Raw genomic sequence first — 13129 nt, forward strand, 5'->3', positions numbered from 1 at the left:
GCACATTTTGGAGATGATGCTGTTTAAATTTCCAAATCAATAAATAAGCAGGGTCAAAGATCCAAAACTAGCAAATTGCTATTTCCAGGAAAAGATGCTGGCCTTGTCAATGTGATTCTGTCCTGCACATACCAGGGAGTTCACACTTTTCCTGCCCAGTCCTAGAGTTGCTTGGAGCTATTCATTCTACAGAAGTTCCATCCAACTATCTTGGTATGATTACCACAAAGAACTTTTGAAGAGGGCTGAACTAGGTGGGCCTTAGAGACCTATAAAGGAAAGTAATATGCCTAGATTTTTATGTGTATATAAAGCACTGTAAGCGCTATGACTAAAGAAATGAGAATGTCAGTGTGAAAGTTTTTGTGATTCTGCCTGGGCGTCCATCAGATGGCCTTTCTTCTAAGAGGTAGAATCAGAACACATTGGCTGAGCTGCTGTAGAAAACTGGCCCATCTGGCTATTCTAATTGTTTCAGAAAAGAAATACCACTGTATCTATATATGGATCTCTTGGTGTCCTCACTGCCAAATATACATAGATCATACAAGACCCTAAAACTGTTATCTGTTATGCTTTTGGCTACACTTTCCACTGGGCTTTTTTCCCCCACTTTCTTAAATAAGGTTATTATGACTCACATTCAGCTTCCTATATTCTATGAATTCACCCCCTTCCAAGAAGTTGTTTTTTTAAAAATCATGATTGTCTAAAAGCCTTACAGTTGTAAATTTCTCCTTTCCTTATGGTAGTACCTTGCTGTCTGTATAGAAAAACAACCACAATGTAACTGTTGAAATAGATACCTTTTGCAATGTCTTCCTAGCTCAGTACCCCCTTCCACTGAGAATATCTCCATCTCCATAAGACATAATGTTTGTGATGGCTCATTCTGCTCTCCTGTCCGTGAAGGGACTCCTGAGTTTGAGGTGAGCCAATCAAATTGGAGCTGGGGTTCAGTAACAGACAACCTGTTAACTGGAATGAGGGTAATGGAAACTGATGAGCAGAAGCTGCCATCGTAGAAAAGCATTCTCATCCACATGCTAGGAGAAGCGGGAAAGTGGATATTTTAAGAGAAGAACACAAGAGATGTGCAAAGTAAAGGATGGAAAATGATCTGGCTAGAGACAAAGAAGAGGAGGGGTGAGAGAGAGAGAGGAAGGGACTGGAAATAGTAGTTCCTGGTAGTTTTCTAGTTCCTTGTTCTCAGCTATCATGAAACCCACTCCTGTCCTTGGGTTCTGTGAGATATTCTGGACTTTTATACAAAGGTCTCCTGACTTTTTCCCCCCTAAGCTAGCTTGAATGAGTTCCTGTTATTGACAACCAGAAGACCATTGACTAAGATAACTAGAACCTACTTCATCTTCTCATCTGTTTTGAGTCCCAGAACAGAAGAATGAACCTGGATTCTTCCTGAATTAGTGAAATACAATTATAGATATTTAGATCTAATAGAATCTAATCCAACATATTTATTTTATGGATGAAACAGTAGTGTCCAAGGAAGTTACATGGCTTACCCAAGGTCGAGGTCACACAGTTAGGGGATAGTAGAATTGGAACTAAACCTTAGGTCATTTGAATGTCAGTCTGGCTTTCTTTCCACTAAAGAAATCTGCCTTTTAAGGAAAACATTCAGCACCACACTTGGTGCAGAGCACCTTTGCTCCCTCTTCTGAATGATGTGGTAGATCCTGCAATCAAGGGATTCCCGTCCTCAAACACAGTGGTGGGCCAAGGATCCAGGCTGAGCTTTTAGAGTATCACAGACTTCTAGCATCAGTGATTGGCTCAGAGGTGGGCTTCAGCTCCAAGTAGAACTACTTAAGGACTTTTTAGGGAGAATAATCAGGCGCTTAGAAGGAGAGAATGTGGATCTCTCGTTTTTGAGCTCTGAGAAATTAAGGATCACATGAGCTTAGAGCTGCTAGGGGTTGTCTTTTCAGCATGAGAAGACAGCCTGCTGAAGAACAGAGCCAGCACAGAGGAAAACAGAACCAAGAGATGGAGAGAGATAGATACCCGATAACTTTACCTGGGCATCTAGATTTAGCCATGCCTGAAGTTATCCAGTTCCTGAACTTATCAGTTACCTGACCCAGTGCATTTCCTTTTCTACTTAAGCTAGTTTGACTTGACTTTCTAGTATATGCAGCCAAGTAAGGTATAATACAAAAACATTGATGGCTAATCCTAGTTTAACTTTATATACTTTTGCTTCTTATTTTTATATGCTACAGAGAGGCTATATCTATGGGTCATTGTAAACAGATGTCAGCTATTTTGGTTAAAATGTATTTAATATGACTTATTAAGACTAAGCTAGGAGAAGTAGTGACAAATACAACTGTGTGTGTGCTTTTGTTTTCCAAGGAAGAAGAATAATTTTGTCCTAAAGCAGTAGATGGGTTTTTTTCGTTTGTTTCTGACCTCTTTTACACTTTTAGGACTTAGGGAGGACCCCAGAGAACTTTCGTTATGTGGGTTCTGACTATCAATATTTACTGTATTAAAAATAGAAACTGAGAATCTTTAAAATATTTAGTGATTCATTTGAAGATAGCAATGATGAATGCATGTGAACACAAATAATATCTTAGTATTATTATAAAATCAGTTTTGACCCTGCAGGCCCCCTGAGATCTGTTCTAAAGAAAAATGTCAGTTTGTGTGGGACAAAAAAGCGCAAAATGTAGGACAAACTTGGAAAGTGAGTTTTATTTGCCTTCGTTTATAATACTTGAGTCTGAAAAGGAGCTCCATAATCTGTTGAAATCTTAGCAAAGTTTGCCTAATTTTGGTAAGCCTTTTTCGTTGTTTTACTGATTAATGCTTTCACCGACAATGTAAAAGGTTATTCATTACTTGCTGTGTAATCTGCCTGGATAGCAAAGATTCTAGGTCTTACCAGAATAATTTCCTGTGCTTTCTGTTGACCTTACTAGATCCTCGACTATTTAAAAAGAAAAAGTACAAAAGGTTTTCACTTATGAAAGAGCAAAGGTTCTTTTTAATCATGTTGCCTTCTATGTTTATTTCAAAATGCTTTTTTTGTGACTCAAATAAGTAATAAAGTATTGTTTCTAAGGCACCCAAGATCCTATCTTAATCGAGCATTCAAATATGTTCCGACAAGTTTTTTTTTTTTTTTTTAATTTTTGTTCTCACAAAAAAATCAGATCTTAAATTTAGGAAAAAATAAAAAAAGATCAGTTTTTTTTTTTGTTTTTTTTTTTTTGCCATTCTTTCATCATAATTTTTTAAACTTTTTTATGGTAGTAAAATACATGGAACATAAAATTTAACATTTTCCCTAATTTTTAATATACAGAAAATTAGGGTATCTATTACACCTAAAATATCTTTGAGATTTTCCAGTGGGTCCCTCGAAAATCACAAACTTGTTTCTTTCATCACATAAAAAGATAAGGGTTAGGTTTCTTTGATGTGTTACTATTGTAGGATTTGTATGAGAAGAGTTATCAAACCATAAAAAAAGTTAGTCTTTCCTAGGTTAAATTTGTGTAGATAAAATATTGTTAATGTAACTATTTCAGAAATGGCATACAGATGGTCCCTAACTTATAATGGTTTGACTTATGATTTTTCAACTGGGTTTATTGGGGTAGTAAATGCATTTTTGACTTCTGACATTTTTGATTTACGATGAGTTTATTGGGATTTAACCTCATTGGAAGCCAAGGAGCATCTGAACTTTAGAGGAAATCCCTGGAGATTTATCAGTGCCCTGGCTGCCCATGATTTATTGTTACCCTCAAGGAAAACACTGATCAAACTCTTATGAAATTGGTTTGTTGTGTTTTCTTGTATTTATCAGAGTCCTGACAATGCTTTGCCCAATGATATTAGATAACAGTGTAGTGTTCTCAATCCTAATTTCAGTTATTATTTAAAATGTTTCCTTAGCCTGGCCACAGTCTTAGATTTTTAATTTGAATTTACTATCTCCTAAGCTAGTTGTTTTCAACTATGGAGTTTTATAAAAAATAAAATGCCTAGGCCCTACTGCTGAATCTCTTTACCTCATATATTTGGTGTATTATATATCATAATTATGTTATATCTCAATGTATTTTTCTCTATAAAAATTGTGTTCCTCCATTTTTATAAATCAGATTTTTTTGAGTGCAAACTTAATTATTATCCTTAGAGACAACTGCCTATTTTTTTATTTTTATTTTTTGGAATGGCTTTATTATCTTTGGCATGCCACAGAAGCAACCACATTTCTTTACTGGTTGCATTATAATTATGCACCCCTCATCTGACCTGTCACATTTGAGGGCTACCAGTTATAAATTACAAACAGCCACTCTAAGTCTCTGCCATCTGCAGATTTTTTTTTTTTTTCACTCTGAGGCTTGTGTGAAGGCCCTGCTATGAGCTACAGGCCAGATTTTGTGTCTTCAGCCAAGGACAGTCTCAGGCTTGTACTAAGGCCCTGCAGGCTTGTGTGAAGACCCTACTATAAGCTACAGGCCAGATTTTGTGTCTTCAACCAAGAAAGACAGTCTCAAAGCTTCATGGAAAAGGACTGTATTGGATACTTCAAACTGTTGACACTTTAAAACATAGACTCTTGGGTATAGCTTTCTGAGCTGATATCTCTTAGATAACTCTCAGCTCAGATGGGTAAACTCAGTCAGGATCTCTAGGACTCCTTTTAGTCTGGAGAACTGCTAACCCAAGATCCTCAGAACAAGAATTACTTACATAAGACTAAATGAACTGAGGAGGGAAATTTTATTATGTTTTTTAAAATAATGTTGTTGATTTTGTTTCAATGTTCTATAGTCTGGTTGTAGACATAAACCAATTTTTTCTAAGCTATCTACAACCTATAAAATTTAGTAGACTAGTTTTGTAATTTGTATTAGTTCATTTTCACACTGCTGGTAAAGACTTACCAGAGACTGGGCAATTTGCAAAAGAAAGAGGCTTAATGGACTCACAGTTCCACATGGCTGGGGAAGCCTCACAATCATGGTGGAAGGTGAAAGGCACGTCTCACATGGCAGCAGACTAGAGAACTTGTGCAGGGAAACTCCTCTTTATAAAACTATCAGATCTCGTGAGAGTTATTCACTATCATGAGAATAGCATGGGAAAGACTCGCCCCCATGTTTCAATTATCTTCCACTAGGTCCCTCCCACAACATGTGGGAATTAATGGGAGCTACAATTTAAGATGAGATTGGGGTGGGGACACAGCCAAACCGTATCATAAACTGAAATGAAACATCTAAAAATTGTATTTGATTCTCACTGATCCTATAGAATCCAGAAACTTACTGAGTCTCGTTGCTTTTCATGGCAATATAGTTATATGTAAAAGCTCAACAGGAATATCTTTTCCTTCTTACTAGGATATAATTGGATGACTCAGTTGTACAACCAGGGCCTTACCTGGAGTGTCCTTTTTGAGAATGATGCTTATTTTACCAGATGTGACCAGCCACTTTTCAGAAGCTAAAGCTGACTTTACTTACGGAGCCAATGCATACAAAGCCTTCCTAGGAAACCTGGCTACTGTCTGGCTTATAGGATCCCAGCCTTACAGGAGGTGAGGAATATTATTCCTGTCAGGCCAGAAACTCAAGAAATTTGGAGGAATTTAAAAAGAAAGAAATTAACCCAAACATATAGATACTATGGGTGACATTTTTTGGTAAGAGGTTCTAAAAGATCATTTGGGATTCCTTATTCAAACTTTTAGACAGAAGTTAACTTTGTAAGTGATTAATATTATATGGACCTGGATTTTGCAAGCCAAACTTAAGAATAATCTTCCTTTGAAATTGTTATGATCACGAAAGGAAAAAGGACACCAGGGAAAAATTGTGAAAGACTTTGAAATAGACCGAAAGGTGGACTGGTGTCTTCAGTGGAAAACTATGCCTTGTTTGAGAGCACCCCCTTCCAAGTTTTCTGATTCTATACATGATGTGCCTTTCATTATCTTTGAGCTCCTATATAGAACACTTATAGGAATGTAAAAAGTTCTTGTCTATAGAAATAAAAATTGTGTTCCATGAATAGCAATTGATTATTGTCCCATGGATATTAACCAGTTTTACATCTATTTGTACATTCATTTCAGCATTCCTGATTCAACGATAAAAGTGTAGTACACTGAATTCTCCTAGATAGCATCTTATTAGTTCCCTTATGAGTTAATTAAGAAGTTAAATAAAATCTTTGATGTTTCATCCTCTATTTTTATGTGTCATGATTTTACCTTTTTTTTAAAAAGTATCCTTTAAAGTTATTTGCCTATTGTTTATTTTCCTATTTCTTTGCTTTCACACTTTCTCTGTTAGAAATTGTGTCTCTTGTAAACAGCATATAGATGAGTTTTGCTTTGTTTTATTTATTTATTTATTTATTTTGAGACAAAGTCTTGCTCTGTCACCCAGGCTGGAGTGCAGTGGCATGATCACAGCTCACTGCAGCCTCAACCTCCTGGGCTCAAACGATCCTCCCACCTTAGCCTCCTAAGTAGCTGGGACTACAGACACAGGCCACCATGCCCAGCTAATGTTTTATTTTTTGTAGAGACAAGGTCTCACTATGTTGCCCAGCCTGGTCTCAAACACCTGAGCTCAAGCAGTCCTCCTGCTTTGGCCTCCCAAAGTGCGGGGTTTATAGGTGTGAGTCACTGTGCCCGACTGTTTGGTTTATTCTGTCTGGCACTCTATGTTTTCATCTGTGGGTGAAGTCACACATTGATTCCCATATTCACATTGATTATGATTACACTTAATTGGAATTAGTTATTCCACTTTGGCTTCTTTTTATTCCTTTCTTGCTATCTACTGGATTGATGGAGATTTTTTTTTTATTTCCCATTTTTCTTTCTACTCATTTGGAATTTTTCATTCTTTTTCTAATACTTAGTGGTTACCTTTGTGGCAGAGACTGTTAGATGCCCTGTGTCTTAGTCCATTTTTGTTGCTATAAAATAATACCTGAGGCTGGGTAATTTATAAAGAGAAGGGATTTTATTTGGCTCATTGTTCTGCAGGCTGTACAAGCAGCATGGCACCAGCATCTGCACCTGGTGCAGGCCTCAGGCTGCTTCCACTCAAGGTAGAAGAGAGAAGGGGAGCCTGTGTGGAGAGATCACAAGGCAAGAGAGGAAGGAAGGTAGGGGAGGGGGCAGGCTCTTTTTAACAACCAGCTCTCGGGAGTGAACAGAGTGAGAATTCACTCATTATGGCAAGGATGGCACCAAGCCATTCATGTGCATCCACCCCCACGAGCCAAACACCTCCCACTAGGCCCTGCCTCCACCACTGGGGATGAAGTTTCAACATGAGGCTTGGAGGGTCAAATATTCAAACTCTAGCACCCTGCAATAGTCATTCTCCTTTTCTTCCTTAGCAATAAAATTCTGGAAAATATACCTTGCTGAAAAACTACTGATACAAAGGAAACAATAATATGTAACAGGAAGTTGCTGGTTGGGACTAAAAGAGTAATTACAGTTGGCCTGTGTTCCTCTGTCCTTCCCCCTTTTATCCTGCTTGGAACGTGGGTGTAGATGGAACTCCGGAAACCATCATGGACCATGAGGCAACTCTGAGGATGGAAGCCACACACTAAGGATGGTAAAGCAGAAAGAAGAGCTAAAACCCTGATGATTAAGAAGCGGCCAATTCCATCCTGCACTGCCCACCTCCAGATCTCATTCATGTGAGAAACAAAGAGAAACTTCTATCTTGTTCAAGTCACTTTAGTCAAGATTTTTATTATCAGATGAATGCAATTTCTAATTGATACACTTTAAAATTTTCAACATGTACACCTGATTTAACAAAACCTAGAATTAGGTCAATACCTCTACATGCATTATAGAACAAAGGTCACTGCTATAAGAACTTTGGGTATATAGTAAAATTCCTCACATTTTTAAAATCTTGTTTAAATCATTGCATTCCTTCCCCATCTCACTCTGTCACACACTCACTTATTTATTTTCTCAGATCCTTACAAGTTCATAAGGCATATGTCCTTATTCCATTTTTACGGATGAGAAAACTGGGGCTTGCAGGGGTTAAGTAACTTCTCCAAGATCACACAATTAATTCGTGGCAAAGTCATAATTTGAAGTCCTTCTAACACCCAAATGTTTCCATTGTGTCACATATCTGAGCTGTGCTCTTTCCATTAGCCACTTCCCCATTATCATAGCTGATGACATGCACACCCACCATCTGGGGCAGGCTTTAGTACAGCACTCTGTGCCATCATCCAGATCACGGAATCATAGTAAATGGGTGTGTCATAAGAGATAAGGCTGCCATAGGATCACAGCAGCTTCTGGCTTAGTAAATTACCTGGATACACACCTTTTCCTAGAGGAAATCCCACATCTTCGTAGGAGATCTGGTGTAATGCTCTTGGGACCTCTCTCTAGAGGACAAGCTAATATCACTGGGTACTAGTAAGCCTCAACAAACATAATAGAGACAGAACTGTCATCATTATCAGAAAAGTAACAGAGAAAAATGTTAAAACAATGGTTTTGTGACCTTAAAGTCTGTGTTAGTTCCTTAGCACCACCACTGAGATTTTGCCGAAAGGGACGTTTTTTGTGTTGGGCTTACTGAAGGAAGCCCCTGAAAGTGTTCAGAAATAGGGAAAATGAGAAACTGTTCCAGCTGAAAATACGGGCAAGGGGGAATCACTGAAGAAGACAGAATATTGAAGTGTTCAAATGAATAAAGAAGCTAAAAACCAAATCGTAAGTATTCCTGTTTCTTTGACATATATAAAAGGAAAATGTTTACCAGGTGAATATGATCAGTTAGGCATGTTTTGAAGGCAAATGTAACCAAATCATGTAACCCCTAACTTGCTCAAATTCTACATCCCAACCTTTCAGAGGAATGTCCAAAAAAGAAATAGTTTTGTAAAAACTAAGGTTGGAAGATTCAGAAAGAAAATTCAGAATGAATTTTCCTAGCCCCAGAGTAGGAGGCTGAAGGAAATCATTTTCCAGAGCTTTACTGGGCATTTGGGATAAAGCACCATGACTCATTTATATAGATCTTCAACTTTTGCCGATCTTCCAACTTGATTTTCTTTCAGACTCTAGTTGCAGTGACACATAAACTTTGGCACAGGCTTAACTCATGTCTGCCCTCTACTTATCCTCCCCGCCCCACTGCTGGGCTCATTGTTCTGGAGCGCAGTGCAGGGAGAAGACAGCTCTCATCCTTCCTGTGTTGCTCTCCTGGGAGTTATTTCTCCAGATCCTATGGTCTTTTCACCTCTCCCATCACCACTGTGACAAATCAAACACCTCTCTCCTGACCACCGTCTCATGGAACCCAGGGTCTGCAGTTCCTCTTGATACAATGAGACAACCTTGGTCTCAGGTGAAGGGTGAAGGTGGAACCAGCTATGCTTCCCTCTCTACCTACCTCCTCCTACTGTATAACTCCTATGTGGATAGAGCAGATTTATCAAAAAAGTAGGGCTCATTAAACAGACCTACAACATAGGAGTGAGTGAATCAAAGGTCAAATTATGTTAACATCAAACTTACACTAGAATAAAAGCCACGGAGAACTTGAGAACAGAGATGGGCAGAAGAGTCAGCATTAGCAGGACAGTCTAGGGTGGCCTGTAGATTCCATACTGAGCTCCTGATGTCCTAGCCAGTGGGGTTTGAATATGTCTCCTCTTCTTGCCAACACACTTCTCCCAAAGGCAAATGGTGATTTTCAGAGACAGCAAAGTCCAGATTTCTATAAATGAACAGAAACATTCCTTAAATACAATGAAGATTGTACAACTCTGCCTGCTGGTGGGGATAAGTTTTTTTGTTTGTTTGTTTTGTTTTTTGAGATAGGGCTTCCCTCTGTCACCTAGGCTGGAGGGCAGTGGTGTGATCATGGCTCACTGCAGCCTCGACCTCCAGGACTCGAGGGATTCTCCCACCTCAGCCTCCCAAGTAGCTGGGACTACAGGCACATGCCACCATGCCCAGATAATTCTTATATTTTTAGTAGAGCCAGGTTTTCACCATGTTGCCCAGGCAGGTCTCGAACTCCTTAGCCTCCCAAAGTGATGGGATGATTATAGGTGTGAGCCACCACGCCTGGCTGGAGAGAAGTTTTAATTTTCCTTCTACTTCCAAACCACGGCCAAAGGCTATAGGAACACAAGAAAGGGGGTATGGGAGCCCTTGGTGTTTCTTCACCTACTGGCTGCACAAAACACCTGGCTGGAGTTCTGAAATGACCACTGCCCTGTGCATGAGGTCTAAATACATCCCTACAACCTGGGATGCCTCACAGAACTCTCCCCAAGCAGGAGGGAGGCAGGGCAAAGGTTTATGATCTTCTTAGCTAAGCAACTGTTGCCTTTTCCAGTTGTTCTAAGGAAACAAAGTTTCAAGCAGCCTCTGCAGATGAACTTTCCAGGATGAATTTCAGCTGCATTGTGTGCACACCCTTTCCATTAGTTAGTAAAAATGACCAAAACACGACTGTTTGACTTTCTCTCGAAATCTGTGGTTCTCACGTAGGGGCAATTTTGCACTCTGGGGACATTTGGCAATGTCTGGAGAAATTTTTGCTTGTCACAGTGGAGAGAGGGGAGGGTAGAGAGAGATGCTACAGGCATCTAGTGGCTGGAGGCCAGGGAATGTGGCTAAAAATCCTGCAATGTGCAGGACAGTTTCCAATAACAAATAATTTTTGGCTTCAAATATCAATAGTGCTGCTGTTGAGAAACCCTGCTCTAAAGATGTGGGAAAAAAATGAGATTTAGGTTCATCTGTGACCAGTATTACCAATTATATCATCCTCATGTCACTCCTGAATTTTACTTTAAAAATTCGTAAGCTGATCTTCTTACACATCATCCCTAAGAAGTAGATTAAGAGTAATAATGGCATGTACTGAGTTCTTACTATGTGCTAGGTTCTGGAATAAGGACTTTATATACCTTATGTCACTGTTGTCCCTGTTTTCAGAAAAGAAAACTGAGTTCCGAGCAATGAAGGAAGTTGCAGCTGGACATAAAACTTAAAATGGCAGAGGGAGGAATCAATGCAGACATAGAGTTCTGAAGGTTTTGCTGTTGCTCGCAATGCATTTCTAAGGAAACCCAACAGTATCCATTTCACTGACCAATTGCTTTGTACCCCAAATTCTATTTTTCATAAGAACTTTTCATTTTCTGACAAAAACTATTTGTTAAATAAACATAACTTCATATGTGATCATTCATCACTTGGAGCAAATTTGACTATTTCAAAACACATGGATTCAAAACAAAACAAAACAAAACTCCTTCTTTCCCAAAAAGGAAAAAAGGAATGTATTTTTCATATTTTCATCTCAAATTTAAGGAATTCATTTTTGGAACACATATTATGCTTTAAATAGTGGTGCCAGGTAAAACTGCAAGGAAGCTTGTGCTATCTGGAGATACCCATACTTTTTTTTTTAAGGAACATTTTGTAACTTTACAACAGCATATTGCATTTTTATATTCATGTGCCTATCTCCTTCATTGTCCTGTGTATTAGTTTTCTACTGCTGCATGAAGAATTTAAACAGACCTAACAGCTTAAAACAACACCTATTTATTAGTCCACAGTTCTGAAAGTCAGAAGTCCCAGCACAGCCATGGCATCACTGGGTTCTCCCTCAGGTTCTGCCAAGGCAGAAATCATAGTAATAGGCTCAGTTCTTGTCTGGAAAAGACAAGTTTGAGAAAAAAATCTGCTTTTGAAGCTCATTCGGGTTGTTGGCAGAATTCAGTTCTTTGCAACATTGGCCTAGGCAAATAATTTATGAGTAAAACCCCAAAGGAAGTGCAACAAAAACAAGAATAGATAAATGGGCCTTAATTAAACTAAAAAGCTTCTGCACAGTAAAAGAAATAATCAACAGAGTAAACAGACAACCTACAGAATGAGAGAAAATATTTGCAAACGCATCTGACAAAGGACTAATATCCAGAATCTACAAGGAACTCAAACAACTCAACAAGAAAAAAACAACCCCATTAAAAAGTGGGCAAAGGACATGAATAGGTATTTCTCAAAAAAGACAAACAAGTGGCCAACGAACATATGAAAAAATGCTCAACATCCACTAATCATCAGAGAAGTGCACATTAAAACCACAATGAGATACAATATCACACCAGTCAAAATGGCTATGATTAAAAAGTCAAAAAACAACAGATGTTGACGAGGGTGCAGAGAAAAGGAAACACATATACGTGTTGGTGGGAATGTAAATTCGTGCACAGTGTCTGGTTCAGAAGACACACTTTAAAGAAAAAAGCTGGCTGAATGTTTACAACGTGTCTGTGTTTGTGGTGTTCAAGTCCTGCGGGCGAGGACCCTAGTGCATTTTCTGCAATCCAGTAATGCCTGTCCGGTACATGGCAGCCAGTGAGCACTCAACAGGTGCAATCGTTAGCACACACTCTTGTTTTAAAATGTGCTTTATCCTCTTGACCTTTTTAGGTTATGCAATGTGAATTCAAGCTGAATAATACTGAAGCCAGTCTTATGAGGCTTATTTCTAAGAAATATTCAGCTTTATGTAACGCAAATAAAAAAAAAATCACACACGCCCTTCCTTTGCAAGTGAACATTCATATTAGTGTCTGATAACTGCATTAAGAAGACACATTCCTTATATCAATCGGAGAACATAACTTTGGTTTCTGCAAAAAGAAAAACTCCCTTTTCCCTAGATTTTCTCAGCTCCTCCAGTGCTAGCCCCAGACAAGGTCCAAGTTATCTGCAGTTCTTTGGCCTCCCTTGCATTTAAATCGCATTTGGGTAAAACGCTTCATGGGCTTTCTAACTCCACAGAAACGCTAACCAGGTATTGGGCGCCCGCACCGCTTCCAGGTAACCAGCGAAGCTGCGGATTCCAGGCCCGCGCTGTGACGTCACCGGGCTCGCAGGCCGCGGCGCGGTCTCAGGCTCCGGTGATTGGCTGGGGTCCATGACGTCACGGCCCGGGGCGGCCCCGCGATGGCCAGGGCCCCGGGATGCTCCGGGTTTGTTTAAAAATAAAGAGGGGCGGGAGCGCCCAGGAAAATCCGGGCGCCCACGGGGGTG

The sequence above is a fragment of the Colobus angolensis genome, unplaced genomic scaffold, assembly GCF_000951035.1.
Source record: "Colobus angolensis palliatus isolate OR3802 unplaced genomic scaffold, Cang.pa_1.0 Scaffold378, whole genome shotgun sequence".
NCBI lineage: Eukaryota > Metazoa > Chordata > Mammalia > Primates > Cercopithecidae > Colobus > Colobus angolensis.